The 15,886-nt window shown below is 38.2% G+C and overlaps 1 long non-coding RNA gene across 2 annotated transcripts in view; it reads left to right on the forward strand.

The window, feature by feature from the left end:
• Window positions 1-9,215: 9,215 nt before the first annotated feature.
• LOC116738080 overlaps window positions 9,216-15,886 on the forward strand; it is a 146,931-nt gene continuing 140,260 nt past the window's right edge. For both annotated transcript variants that reach the window (XR_004343664.1, XR_004343663.1), the window contains exon 1: window positions 9,216-9,306. This is a non-coding gene — a long non-coding RNA (uncharacterized LOC116738080). The remainder of the gene's footprint in view (window positions 9,307-15,886) is intronic.

The raw sequence follows: 15,886 nt of genomic DNA on the forward strand, positions 1-15,886 counted from the left end.
AGATGGTGCACAGTGAGGAGTAAATGGTATATTGACTCTTCTAAGGAAAACTTGTTCTTTAAAAATAAACCAAAGACGGGTGCCTGGGTGGCAAAGTCAGTGAAGCGTCGGACCCTTGAACTCGGCTCAGGTCATGATCTCACAACGGTTCGTGGGTTCAAGTCCCGCATTGGGCTCTGTGCTGATGGTGTGGAGCCTGCTTGGGATTCTGTCTCGCCTTCTCTCTGACCCTCTCATGCTTGTGCGCTCGCTCGCTCTTTCTCTCTTTCTGTCTCTCTTAAAATAAATGAATATTTTTTTTAATTTAAAAACTTTTTAATAAGGCACTATGATACAGCAGTGCTTGGATTCAGAGGAACAGAGATGAAGATTTCGGCCCGTATTGCTTATTCTTGGGAGGCGTGGCATTATTTTTCCTAAGGCCCACTGTTTTGATACTTAATGTTGGCATTCCTAATTCTGTTTTCCCTTGTTTAACGTCCAATGCTTTTAGGGAAGCAGACTGCCATTTTGGTCATATTAAAGTTCTTCACGGTTGCTCTGAGGCCTTCTCATTTTACTGTTGGCTGCCCTGCATGTATAATACATCATGCAAATTAAAATCCACCCATATCCTGCATTAAATATAATTTATACTGCAGTTACAAGAGTAGAATTGCAGGTGACTAGTTGATGTAATGTTATTTTTTGTAGACATTTAATTAAGTTAATTAATTTTCATTTTGCAGCTTTCCCTTTGTAGTTCGGAGCCAATACCCTCTTTTTCAAGTTTCAGTCATTTTTGTAAACCTTTAAAAATCTCACAGCGCTGGGGCGCCTGGGTGGCGCAGTCGGTTAAGCGTCCGACTTCAGCCAGGTCACGATCTCGCGGTCCGTGAGTTCGAGCCCCGCGTCGGGCTCTGTGCTGACGGCTCAGAGCCTGGAGCCTGTTTCCGATTCTGTGTCTCCCTCTCTCTCTGCCCCTCCCCCGTTCATGCTCTGTCTCTCTCTGTCCCCAAAATAAATAAACGTTGAAAAAAAAAAAAAAATCTCACAGCGCATTGGCACTGGGCTGAAATGGCTAACGGGTAAAATGGCCTTGATGATGCTAATTTAATAGAGGAGTGTATTCTAAAACTCTTTTATTAAAAAACTAGAGCCAGGTCACCTGGGTGGCTCAGTTGGCCAAGTGTCCGACTTTGGCTCAGGTCATGATCTCATGGTTCATGGGTTCAAGCCCCGCATCGGGCTCTGTGCTGACAGCTCAGAGCCTGGAGCCTGATTAAGATTCTGTCTCTCTCTCTCTCTCTGCCCCTCCACTACCAGTGCTCTGTCTCTCTCTCAAAAATAAAAATAAGAAACATTAAATTTTTTTAAATAGAGCCATTTATAATGGTTTGCCTTTCTAACATATATGTGGTTTTTTTTATAGTAAGCTACCTTCCTCAGTTTTCTATATCCATCCTAATTATCTAATTTTTGAAAAATTACTTTTCTTCTTTATATCAATTCCCTTTTCTCTTTTCATATTTTGATATTTAAGATCTGAAGGTACAGTTGTATCTTAAGGCAATTTCTATGACTTACTACTTATTGCCAATTCTTTGAACCACCGATGTCAAAGTGAACCTATTGGACCATTCCTCTCAAAAACTATGGCTCCAACTTTGGCTTCTAAAAAGATAGTTCTTTGCATGATAAAGCCTCCAGCCCCTCAATTGTAGTAGTTCTTATAAAGACCATGTGTATGCAAGCTTACCCTTCATGTTTCTCCAGACATTAATTTTTGTTAACATCTAAACCACAGTGCTCCATGCTGCCCCATTTTGGAAAATGAGGTATGAATGTAACTGTGGGATACATACTTGTCCTTGCCAAAGCATGGGGCACCCTCGGTTCACTGAGTTCAAAATTTCTCATGTCCTTCAAAGTTCAGGAACATTTTAGTCGAGTCTGCACACTGTTCTCAGTTTAGTTGAGAAACTTCTTCTGTGTGGATTTTTGGTAAACGTCCATCTCTCAACTGACACAGACAGAAAAGTGTTTTTTTCTTCTCTACTGTGTCTCCTATTTTACTTGTGGCCATCTCGGTGAAATGCACTTCTGTATGTTTTTATTCAGCAGAAAGGAAAAGCCCCATCCCAAGGTAGTTATTCCCAAGGAGAGAACATTTTCTGTGCTGTAGACATTGGTGGAGAGTGGCAAAATCAGGACAGTTTCAGTGCTTGCGTTAGGAAGACAAATACTTACATCATTAAACCTAAAGCTTGCTTTCTGGTACAGTTTTGTGGCCTGACCAAATTATTGATAGTGATTTCGGGAGGGATCAAAATGCCATGAAGATATTAAATAGAACATTTTTTTTTCTGTTTCTGGTTTATAATCCTGAAGGCAAAGGTGAATTGTATTTTTTTCCCCATACACATTGCCTTTTACAAAAAAGATTTCTATCTTACACCTTTGAGGAACCTCAAAAGTTTTAGGATGTCTCTATAGAGTCCGGTTTCTCTTACTTGGAAAACCTGAATATATTATTGCAGTACAAAGCTCACGTCAAGGCATCCACTCTCGGAGGATGGCACGGAATTCACAGCGACAAGAATGTTTTGGAATGCTGGCAAAGGAGCAAAAACAGTGTGTCCTCCCCACACATTTAGAAAAATAAAGGTACGGAGGACATGGCGTACTCCTTATTAAAGGCTTTGAAAAACACCACACCTCAGTAAACATTCCTCAGGAGCTGAGGAAACACTCTGGTCAATGGCTTACCTCAGCTCCCTTAATTCTGTGAAGCGGACAATAGCACAGACACAATGCCAGCCTTGGAGGAGGGAGAGCCAAGCCAGGGACATGCAGGCACACTCTCTCAACAAGCCCAGTGTCCCGCTTCAGGCAGTTTGTGAACACTCATCGCTAGGTAACCGAGTCTCGGTGCTTTCTTCTGCCCCTGAATGAGCCACTTTACTGTGTAACTTCCTCTTTTTTGGCCTTCAGAGCTCTTGGTGAGGCTCCCTTTGGAGCTCCACGGAGACCAACCCAAATCCAGCTGCCTCTGACGCTGGTTTATTTCCCTCCCTCCTTGGTTTGAAAATACAAGTAGCATCATCCTCTGGGACAGCAACCGGAGAGAACCAAATACTTAGCTTATGATCAGAGTGGATACTGCCGTTCCCTTTTGCTTCCTAAATGTTTCACCTGAAGTAGGAAGTATCTTTTCCACCCAGAAGGAAATGGTCTAGTAGGAGCTTTGCCATAATTTTTTTTTGTAATTTTTAAATTTTTATTTAGATCCAAGTTAAATTTTTTATTTAGATCCAATAAAAAGCTAAATTTTTATTTAGATCCATGATTTTGTATAATCATGATTTTAAGAGTAGAATTTAGTGATTTGTCACTTACATATAACACCTAAGTGCTCATCCCAACGCGTGCCCTCCTAAATACCTATCACCCCACCCAACACCCCTCCAGCAACCCTCAGTTTGTTTTCTGTGTTTAAGAGTCTCATGTGGTTTGCCTCCTCTCTCTTTTTATCTTATTTTTTTCTTCCCTTCCCCTATGTTCATCTTTTTTGTTTCTTCAATCCCACATATGAGTGAAATCATATGATATTTATCTTTCTCTGACTGACAGGCAACATTCTTGGTTCATTCCCATGACAGAAGGTTAGTACTAAACTGGCTTCCTGTCTTAGCTTGTGCACCAAATATTCTCTCCTGATGCCATTTTCCTGAATTACTAACAAACTATTCACTTCACTCCAGCCCCTTTAAACAACCCTAGACTCCCTGAGTAACCTATGCTGGAGTTTTGTAAAAAGCTAGTGACAGCCCCACTTCTGTCTTCAGACAGCATTTCTCCAGAGAAGTGCTTCCCTAATGCATCCCTACTGATATCGACAATTAGAAATACGTGTGAGATGGGGCGCCTGGGTGTCTCAATCATTAAAGGTTCCACTTCAGCTCAGGTCATGATCTCAGGGCTTCTGTGTTTGAGCCCCACATCGGGCTCTCTGAGCCTGTTTCAGATCCTTTGGTTCCCTTTCTCTGCTCCTCCCCCATTCTCTGAGGTGCTCTTTCTCTCTCAAAAAATAAGTAAATAAATAAAGTACGTGTGAGCTACAAAAAAGGCAGGTGTGTGGGCCTCATTCTGAAGATTCTTATTCAGTGTGTGTATTTGTGGGGCCCCAGTATCAATGATTTCTTAATTCTCGGGTGATCCTAATTCACAGCAGTTTTGTTAACTACCAATTTAGACCAGCTCTTGTTGTCTACTCCCCTCCTCATTTCTGATTTCCCTGTTTTTATGATTCCTGTATGTACCTCAGCTTTCCCTGTCTTGTCACTTGCAACTATGACATTTTTCAGATTTGCTACCCCAGTTTCAGCCTCGGCCCCACTCCAGAACATGACTCATGCCAACTCTACTATTCTGGTTTTACTCTCAGCCCTCCTACCAGGCTTAGGCCCCCTTACTTAGGCCCCCTCCTGCCAGGAAGGAACAATCAGATACAAGCACTTAGCAGGACTGGGTCTCCAAAAATGGCACCAGTGCAATAGCTTGATTTGTTAGACTTAAAAGGTTTTATGCAAGGGCTTTATCAAAATTACTATGAGTAACTTTGCCTATATATAAAGAGAGCTAATTCTCAAGATGGAAGTTTAGCTAGAAAACAAAAAGCATTTGGGTAGAAACTAACATAGAGTCAGTGTATTAAAACAGATTGCAAATGATTGGGAAAAAGCCTACATGTGAAAGTTTATTCTGTGCCTATTTCTCAAAAAGGGATCACTGAAGCTCAGAAATTCCCTTCAGAAAAATGTACCAGGCTGATATTCTGCAGCTAGAGGGGGAGCATGTTTATTAAAATCTACTTAGTCAAGGATCATGGATGACCTTGGACAGGGCCAATGTAACAGTATTCTTTTTAGCAGGGTCAGATCTTCTGCCTTTGTTTTCTGCCAGTTTCTTACCTTTTTCTCAATTTTAAATAATGATGTTATATCCTTCGCCAACTCTCTTTCAAGGCATATTCTATATATTTTTTTGTTTTAATATAATTTTTATTGACATAAAGCCTACAAAAAGTGTACAGACTATAAGTGTATACCTTAATGAATTATCACACAGTAAACACATGAAATCACCATCCAATCCATAGAACATTACCAGCATCTTAAAATTCTCTGCTATGTTCTCAAACACTACCCAGACTGCCTTTTAATCCTACAAATTAGCTTTACCTGTTTTTGAACCTTACATACATGACTTCCACTTAACATTGTGTTAGCTAGATTTGGCAATGCTGTTGGGTGTACCAACAGCCTATTTGATTTTTTTAGTAAAGAATGTTCTTAGGTATGTAATATGCAAATATCTCTGTCAAAAGAAGACAATCTAAGTTGCTTTCAAGAAGAAACCACAGCGGGGCGCCTGAGTGGCTCAGTCGGTTGAGCGTCCGACTTTGGCTCAGGTCATGATCTCGCGGTCCGTGAGTTCGAGCCCCGCGTCAGGCTCTGTGCTGACAGCTTGGAGCCTGGAGCCTGTTTCAGATGCTGTGTCTCCCTCTCTCTCTGACCCTCCCCCGTTCATGCTCTGTCTCTCTCTGTCCCAAAAATAAATAAGTGTTTAAAAAAAAAGAAGAAGAAGAAACCATAGTAAGAAGTATAGGCAGCACACTTTGCTTACATCCAATTTGATTTTCTCATTTACTTTATCAGCCTGACTTTTATAGGTGCTTTTTATGTTGAATCAGATGTACAAACTATACAGAATGATGCACATATCATAAGTATACAGGCAAGTAGTTTTCATTAACTGACTGTATCAGTATAACAACCTTTCAGATAAAGCTCCGAATACTATCAACACCCATAGAAGTTCTTATTTTTGTTGTCTTCCTGTCACTACTTATCTGCAAAGATAATTACTATCCTGATCTCAACAACACGTGTTAGTTTTGCCTACTTTTACATTTTGTGAAAATGACATCATGTGAAATATACTTTTCCTTGGTCTAGCTTTGTTCCTCTAATATGATGTTTTTGAAAGTCATCTAGATGTTGGCATATAGCTACAGAACACTAATTGTCATCTCTGTGTGGTATTGCATTATATGAATACAACATAATTTATCCACATAGATAGGGCTTTGCACTCTTGTAATAGTCTTTGAACAGATGTTTCTAATTTTAATGTTATCCAATTTATCAACTGTTTCTTTTTAGACTAGCGTTTTATGAGTCCTGTTTAAGAAATTTTACCTTCCCCAAAATCATTCAGATTTTTACTAGAAGCTTTATTATTTTAACTTTTACATTTGATCTACAGTATACCTAGAATTGATCTTAGTGTGTGGTAAGAAGTAGGAGTCAAATTTTACTTTCTTCTTCTATATGCACATCCAGATGACCCAGCATCATTTATTGGTGAGATATGGTTCATTGCCCTCTGCCTGGCGGTGTCACCTTTACCAAAACTATAGGTGTGTTTATTTCTGGACCCTCTAATCTGTTCCATTGGTTCACTTTGTCTGTCATTACACTTTGTCTTTCTTACTGTTGCTTTATAATAAGTCTTAATACCTGGTAAAGTGAGTCCTCCAACTTTACCTTTTCTTCTTTTCCAATGATATTCTAGCTATTCTTGACCATTTACATTTCCATATAAACTAGTGTGTCAATATTTGGATCCTCCGTGGATCTATTTTTATTGTCTGTTTTTTTTTCTTGATTATCTTTCAAAATTATTCAATGACTTACCATTATCCAGAGGATAAAGTCCAAGTTCCTTATGATAGCATAAAAGTTGTATTTTGCATTTCCATGATTACTAATGAGGCAATCAGATATTCATGTTTCTTGGACATTCAGATATTCACTTTTATACTATGCCTATTCACATCTTTTGACCATATTTAAAATTGGACCATCTGCCTTTTCTGGTTTTTGAGAGTTCTTTTTTTCTTCAGTAAAGACATATATTTGTCTTCATGTATGTCTCTCTTCTCATTACTGACCAACCTTCCTTTCTCAGTTTGAAGTCTAGTAACACTAAACCGCTTAAATTAAAACCATACAGATGTTACTTTGGTTATTCTACTCCCCCTAACTACAGTACCCATCCCCTTCCTTCTTAAACTGTCCAACTCCTACTCATCATGCAAAATTTAGTTTACACCTGATTTCCTTTCACAATTTCTTCCCTGAGGCCCTACCGTTAGCATTGCTTCTATGCCACTCTATGCTTGTCTCTGTCTTGGAATTCAGTTTATAATATCTGAAGTTATCTTTTTATGTATCTGCCCATTTTATGCATCCTTTTCATATCTGTGCACCATCACCTTGCATGATTTCTGACTCGTATTAAGTATTCAAGTCACTCAATATTGATGGCAATCTCCAGTCTAGACAGTTCTTGCCCAAGAGCAGCTGCTGAACAACTTGAAGTCTTGATTTGTGTATCTGTTGCAGCAGTTTTCGTGTTTGACACTAATTTTTGCATCTAGAATAATTGAGGGGATGATACCTAATAATAACATGTGAGAATTTGCTGTGCTAAAGGTTTCTGATTTTCTAAGGAAGCTTGGGCTATAAGTCCAAGTGGAGACTTCTCACTGCAGGACACTTAGCAACTTCCTCTTTCTGGCCTTCAGGGTTTCTGGTTGGATTCCCTTCTTAGATCCACATAGGCTAATCTAATTCCAGCTGCCCCTCTAAAGATGCTGGGACTGTAAGTTCACATGGAGGCTCCCTACTTGAAGAGAATTAAGGCTCTGCTGCCCCAGAGCATTATACCTCTTTAAGGGATTGCCAGAAGGAGAAATGCTTCAACCAACATCTAATTACTAATGGAAATGAAAGGAATAACTTAACCTCCTACCATTATTGCATTCAAATAATACCCAACGTGTTTTAAGTACTCCTCTGAAATCTCCTTTATGTCAATAATTTATATAATCTTTCCTCTGCTTCAGTGAACCGAATTAAAATCCTGCATAGGTAAGAAGAGACTGTTTCTGATGACTTCGATATCTGTGAGATATAGTATCTTTCTTTCTCTGTGGTTATACTTGTTAGCATAAGTGATATTTAGCCTGTGTGTATACATGTTGGTGGGGAAGGGAGGGGAATCAAGAAAGAATAAGTTGTTCTGCCAACCAGAAGCAGTTGTTTCTTGTAGTTAAATTGGATGCTCCCTAAGAAGTGTTTCATTGAAGTGTTTGCTTCAAAATGACTCTGTTCTGCTGCAGTGAGGAGAGACTTCCAGTTAAAACATTTAATTAGTTCCCAATTTAGTCGGCCAGAATGATCAGTCAGCCTGTGTTTTGGAACCTGAGTTTGTACATTCCTTGGGATTGGTGAGTCTTGCCCAGCGGATGTGGTCAACTGTGAATAGTTTGTATGCAGTTCACATCACAGAACAGATTTTTCTCCAGCCCCTTGAAGGAAAGCTAGAAAGGGATTAGGAAAAAGTGGGTGATATGGAGATAATACTTCTCTGTCTTCTCCTTAATCTCCCTACAGAAGCATATAGTAAGGGTATTTCCAGTATTAGAAGTTGTGGACGCTGGGAAGAGTATATGGAACTAAACTGAGCAGGATTTGGGTTTAAACTGATTAGATTGTTTTCACTCACTTTCGAGGTAATCATGATCTGGATAGTGGCTTTAGACACACTACATTTTAACTAAATTTTTTTGGCTAATACAAATAAATGATACACCAGGGTTTGTATGTATATATTAATTTGTGTTCTGTATGTCTGTGAAAAACTCAGTCCTTCAGTCCAGCTAACCATCCTGGTTTTTTTTTTCGCCCATAGTATAAATCTAACCTGCTTTTTCTGTCTATACCAGATGATACGAAGTTCTAACCCAAATTCTGTACAGTAGTAATAAATTAACCTAAAGAGTTTATAATATTTTGCTGAGAGAATACCTTCAGGCTTTCTAAGTTTCTCCTAGCCAGGAGGACTTTGAAAAGATGGGGTCTTTCTTTCCAACCTAGCTCTTTCTCCTTCATAGAACTCCAATCTCATCTGTCATTTCTCTAGTCCTAGCATTTAATGTTCTAGAAATAGCAAATAGAAATAGCAAATAGGTTCCTGCATTGTCTACGACATTTCCTATGACTCTGCTTTTGACTATGATCTTCACTTATCCAGAATGCCCATGCCCTTGCCATCATCTGTATAACAACATTTCAAATGTTATTTCTTCCAAGTAGACATTCCTGAAATCTCTACTTGGGCTAATGGCCTTTCCTCTGAGTTCCCTTCTGCTGTCATGATCAACACAGTGAGTGCAATAGGAGGATCTCAATATGTGTGAGTGAATGCGGTATATTCCCAACCTACATGGATTATCTTCAGTGTGTCCCTGTTTACTAGCCTCTGAGCATCTTGAGATCAGGGACTCTTATTTTGTTCATATTGTTTATATTTGCATTCCTGGAGTCCAGCTACAAGCCTGGATGGAATATGGAGGGTGCTCAATACTTTTTTGATAAGAAAAGTGACAGAGAACATTTTAATACCTTGTGAGCGATAAGAGCTAAGTCTCTTCCAGAAGATGACACAGTTTCTTTGAAATATTTCCCCATGTCTGAATTCTTTAAGATGCCGAAGCTAAAAGCTCACAGATGCATGCGTTACCATGTATCGCTAAGCATGCCCTCCTGCCTCAGGCTTTTCAGGTGGTGAAAGGGGAAAATGTTGGTGATTTACAAAGGGTTTTTACTAGTAGATACAGCTTCCTAGAACTTGAGGATACTAACTGACACGATCTGATAAAACACGAGTGTAAAGAAAGTTTTCATGAAGAATATATCATAGAAGGAAATTTTGCTAATATCAAAGATTCATGGGGGGAGAGTTAGAATAGAAGTAGAAGGTAAATGAAGTCTACTGATCAGTGAGTCATTTGGACAGAATCATAAGGGTCCACCAATGGAAACTGTGTTTTCTTTTCACATATCATGTTTTTGATGCAGATAAGTGAGTTAAAGTAGGGATGAGAAAAACACATATGTGGGCTAAATGGCTAAATTCTACCTAAGTGCTTTGATTCATACGCTTCATTCATTCAGGACTTACTTTTGTAAAATAAGCTCTGTGAGCTTTGGAGCTGGCAAAGAATGTTTGAGTTGAGTGTAAAAGATAACATTCTTGGAAAGCTTTTTGAGATATTTTAGTCTCTGTTTCAGAAATTAATATGAATAAAAATGAGAATACTTTATCTGGGAGAACATAATACCTCTGAAAGTATATATATTTAAATGATCTGGAAATTAGTTTCTTTGTTCTTACCCATTCTGCAAAACAGTAAGAATTTTGTTCCTTTGGATTCTAAAATGTAATATTCTGCTTAGTGTCAGATACCCAAGACAGCTTTGGAACCTAGGACTCAGAAAACAAGCATGGGAGTGGGCTGTTAAAACTAAAAGCAAAATAGCCTAAAACAAAACAAAATGCAAGTACTTTTAAAGAATATGCCCTATGGGAAAACTAAGAGCCAAGTGAAAATAAGCTGCTAAGATCACCCATATAGGGAGGTGGGTGCATAATAGGACCTCACCAAAATAAATGATCTCATCAGATTTTTGACATCTTGGTTTTCTGGATTATTATAATGGGTTGCCTTGCTGTTGTTCTGAAGAAAACAATCTTACTTTTCACTTACTTGCATAGAAAGCACAATTATTCATAAAAGGGGAATATCTTTGCAGAAACTTGAAAGTAGATACATCCAAATATCCAGGACTGCTGGATATGCTTAGAAAGAAAAAGCTGTGCGTTTCAGTCAGTACAAGCTTTGGCGAGTCTGTTAGGCATCACAGTTACAACACAAATCCCAGGTTTTGACTTGTGCTTCAGTAAATTCACACTCACATCATACTGTTAATATGCATGAGCTGAAAAACAAGACAATCCAATAGAATATAAATGGGCCTGATCTTCAATAACCTTGATTTATTTTCTTAGATTTATTGCAGATGCAGCTCAAACATTGTCTAGTGTTTATATGGAATTGAACTGGTAGTAGTATAAAATGGCCATCTGGCTTGAAAGATTGCTGTAGTTTCTGAAACTTTCTCCAAGAAATACCATTTACATACACAATTTAAATTGAATAAAAATAAAAAAGACTACTTTCACTCATTTTGGTAACTGTTGTAAATGGCACATTTAAAAATTTACTCCAGGCAGTTATAATCTGATGACATAGAACACTAACACAGTATCACTGAGTTTAGAGAATGTATTTTACATCTCTGGGCTCTGAAATATTAGCCCATGGATCATTGCCTCCATTTTCCCTTTTCCCATTTTCCAACTCCACTTTTGGTCCTGAAGTTTTTGGAAGAGAGTACCATTTCACATAAAGCTTCTACTCCCCCACCTTCTGGGCATTACTGGCAAAATCAAAACTCTTTTACCCTACAAGAAAGAGAGAGACTTCTCCCCATGTAAACATTGCTGACAGCTCTGTCCCATCCTTTGACTTTCCTAAAAGCATCAGAAAGTTGTTTATATATCGGTGGTTGCTGTGCTTGGAAGTGGTGCCATATTGATGTTCTTCGTCATGTGAAGGGGTTAAAGAGGTCTACCAGCTGGATGAGAGGATCGAGCACTTTCTACTGACTTCCCATAATTATGGAGACAGTCCTTAATTTTTCAACAGTACTCCTGCAGGTCCTTCCTTCATTTTGTTCAAATGGTTCAAATTGGTTCATATTGTTCAAATTGAGCCATCCAGCTGCTGATTGCCAGCCATGTTGGTTAGCCTTCATGAATTTACTGCCTAAAGGTAATGGTTCTTACATTTTTGCCCTCAATATCCCTTTATAATATTAAAAGTTGTTGAAAACCCCAAAGAGCTTTTGTTTATGTGGGTTTATATTTATTGCTATTATATCTATCCATATTAGATGTTAACACCAAGAAAAGAAAAAGTGTTTCCTGGTTGACACTTAAAATAAAAATCATGGGATGCCTGGATGGCTCAGTCAGTTAAGCATCCGACTCTTGACTTTGGCTTAGATCATGACCTCATGGTTCCTGAGTTTGAGCCCAACGTAGGGCTCTGCATTGACAGTGCAGAGCCTGCTTGGGATTCTCTGTCTCTTTCTAATAAATCAAACTTAATTTTTTTAAGTTTTAAATAAAAATCATAAATCTATTACATACAAATAACATATCTTTATGAAAAATAACTATGTTTTCCAAACAAAAAAATTAGCAAGAAGAGTGACATTGTTATACATTTTTACAAATCACTTTAGTGTCTATATCAATAGAAGAGAGCTGGATACTCATATCTGCATCTGCATTCAATCTGTTATGATATGTTGCTTTGAATTATAGTATATGCAGAAAATCTGCCCTCACACAAATATGTAGTTGGAAAAAGGGAGGGGTATTTTAATAGTGCTCTTATGTAGTCATGGATATTCTTCTCTGATATTATAGCAAAAATCAAGAAGTGGTCATTTCTTAAGAGTGAAAATCTTAAACCATATCAATGAACTTTCATACTCTTACTTTAAAATCTACTGTTCTGTCATGTGTTTTGACTGTATCTTTTATTTTATGGAATCACACTTATATCCTTTTGAACATATTAGTTAATAGGATTATGCAGGTCTTACAAGTATTGACACATTTCATTATTTTTTTATAAATGAGTATATTAAAATTATAAATGTTATTTAAAAATTATATTTATACATATATATGTATACACATATACATACATGTTTACATACATACATGTGTGTGTGTGTGTGTGTGTGTGTATATATATATATATATATATATATATATATATATATATCCGGCATTTGTTAATATCACCACCCATCTCATCAGAAGTCTTAATGTATTGAGAAGTATCCAACACAAGATGACAAATTTACCAAAAATCCTAATCTTCACTTTTGCTCTGATTTTATCATTGGTATCAAAACCTGTCAGTTGTTTTCCCTGGAGTAATAAGATAACTTCAATTCGTTTTTGATAAAATGTCTGATAAATTTCCAACTGTGAATAACTATAGCTTGTCTGTCAGTCAGTTTTTTAAATGAAAATCATGTTCCCTGAAAAAAAGCTGTTAGTACAGTTCTGACTCAAAAAAGATCACAAAATATTTTTCCTCAAGACAGCCATTACATTTTAGCAGAAGTGCTTTATGCACATTTCCCATTTCATCATACATAATATTGAAAAGATATGTATTTAAAAGTTTAGAATTAATAACATTAATTCTTTTTACTGTTTCATTAAAAATTTTAAGCAAAACTAGATTGAAAAAAAACTGCAAAAGTGGGACACCTGGGTGGCTTAGTTGGTTGAGTACCCAACTCTGTGTGTGTGTGTGTGTGTGTGTGTGTGTGTGTGTGTGAATATTCTTTTTTTGTTGTTTGTTTGTTTATTTATTTATTTATTTATTTATTTATAATTTACATCCAAGTTAGTTAGCATATAGTGCAACAATGATTTCAGGAGTAGATTCCTTAATGCCTCTTACCCATTTAGCCCGCCCCCCTTCCACAACCTCTCCAGTAACCCTCTCTTTGTTCTCCATATTTAAGAGTCTCTTATGTTTTCTCCCCCTCCCTGTTTTTATATTATTTTTGCTTCCCTTCCCTTATGTTAATCTGTCCTGTGTCTTAAAGTCCTCATATGAGTGAGGTCGTACGATATTTGTCTTTCCCTGACTGACTAATTTCACTTAGCGTAATACCCTCTCATGCTCAACTCTTGATTTCAGCTCAGGGCATGATCCCAGGGTTGTGGGATTGAGCCCTGGGTCAGGCTCTGCACTGAACGTGAAGCCTGCTTGGGATTCTCTCTCTCTCGGCCCGTCCCCTGCTTGTGCTCTCTTTCTCTCTCTCTCTCTCTCTCTCTCTCGCTCTCTCTCAAAAAGACAAAGCAAAACTGCAAGAGCATGGCAGTGAGGGTAGAATCATTACTAGCATAGTTTGAGTCTGTTGCCTTTGAGTCGTGGTAAAGCACAAGAAGCTTTAACTCTATGGTTTTTGCACTGTGAGTATGTCACCACAATGTAAGAAGCAAATTATATCAATATTATAAAGAAAATAATTTTTACATTGCAGACCCCTGAAAGGTCTCCAGAAGCTTAGGAGATCTGGAAGTCACATTTTGAGGACTGATCCCTCTTTTGGTGTGACTTTGTATTTTGACTTCCTCTCTCACTTGCTTTTTGAGTAACATAGCAGCTATTCAGAGGACATTTCGCTTGTCCTTACTGCCAGCCATTTTTCTAGATGCCAAGACAACATTGATTAGTATTGCCATGTTACTCTAAATCGGTACAGCCTATTTGCATGGTCGATGAAAAACATCAGAAAGTCATGGAAGTGTATGTAGGTCATGTTTAACATGTAGGAATTTAATGGGAAGATAATATGTGAAGTACTTAACCCCAGGCAGGGCCTGACACATTAAGACAATAAATTGTCTTTTATGCCTTGGCTTTCAAGAAACGTTGATTGGACTTAAAAGTGGATTTGGTACTCCACCAGTCTCTCTTCGATCCACTTCTATCCAGCTGCAGGCGCTGAGGTCTACTATCTTTAGACCAGGCCCACTTTTTCGTTTGGTCTGTATCCAGTGCATCTAAAGTGAGCTGTCTGCTAAATATTTACAACTTAGCTTTGCATTAGTTTTTTAATTGTAGTTCTATTCTATTCTCTATGTCCACACCTCTGCTCTAAGTATAGCCCTGCCTTAAGTCTTAGCCTGCTTTGCTCTGACCCTTGTGACTCTACCTATCTGTATAATACCCGCTGCTGTTACGCCTCCAAATTTATCAGACATCCAGGACAAGAATGCTGTCCTCACCTATTTCTATGTACTGCCTGCTGACCTCTCTTCTGTTCTAGGGACCCACTGGGAGGGCAGGATTCCTGAGTAGTGATACCTGCCTGAATGCGGCGTATTTGAATACAGATTTGTTCTGGCCTCCTCACCCATTCTGGATCCAGCTACAAAAGATAGATTGGTTTCTGTGAGCCTAACCCCACTACTTCCCAATTTATTTACATCCCCAATGGTCTCTGCATTAAGAACCTACAAGTCTTCTTTTTATTTTCCTTATCATCATCTTCATCATTTCTGTCCATATTATAAGTAGTTATAAGAAGAGCCCTCAGTGAATCTGAGCTAATTTTTCTCCTGGACCCCAAATGACCTGATGAATCTTATCACAACTCTAATAAACCCCTCAGTATTGCTTCTCAATAGACATGAATCCCGTTTTTGTACTCTCTGTTATTGTATATCACAGATGTTTGGAAAGATCATAATGACTAGAGGGTAGAGAAAGAAGGGCAAGACAGGTCAGTGAGACCAATGATGAGGCTCCTTAAAAGAAGCTAGTTTAGAGACCCTAGTGGCTAAGACTAGGGAAGGCAATGGTGTTGTAGACAGATGGAGAAGCTAAGCAAATACTTGAGGTAAAATCAGTAGATCTGGACTGGACATATGGGTTAAAACAGAAGCAATGTTTTTCTGCCTGGTTTGGACTCTGGGTGGACTAATTCAGTGATTCCACTGAAGATAGAAGAAGTATAGAGAATTGAGCTGTTGGAGGAAGATGATTGGGTCAGGGTCAAAGTATCTGTGGGATATCCAAGAGCAGTAAGATAATTGGTAATATGTACTTTGTGCTGTAGATACTGGACTAGACTGGAAAAATACTGAAGCATATATGTCATCAGCATATAGATCATAACTGAAATATGTGGAAGGATGGCATTGTCCAGAGAGATAATATGCTGGAAAAGATGAGGGTGCCTGGAACTGAGCATGGAAGCAACCAAATTTAATGGACATTCAGAAACATTAGGGCCACAAAGACACTGAGGTAGGATGGTCAACATTC

This window comes from Lynx canadensis, chromosome B2 (genome assembly GCF_007474595.2).
Source record: "Lynx canadensis isolate LIC74 chromosome B2, mLynCan4.pri.v2, whole genome shotgun sequence".
Classification (NCBI taxonomy): domain Eukaryota; kingdom Metazoa; phylum Chordata; class Mammalia; order Carnivora; family Felidae; genus Lynx; species Lynx canadensis.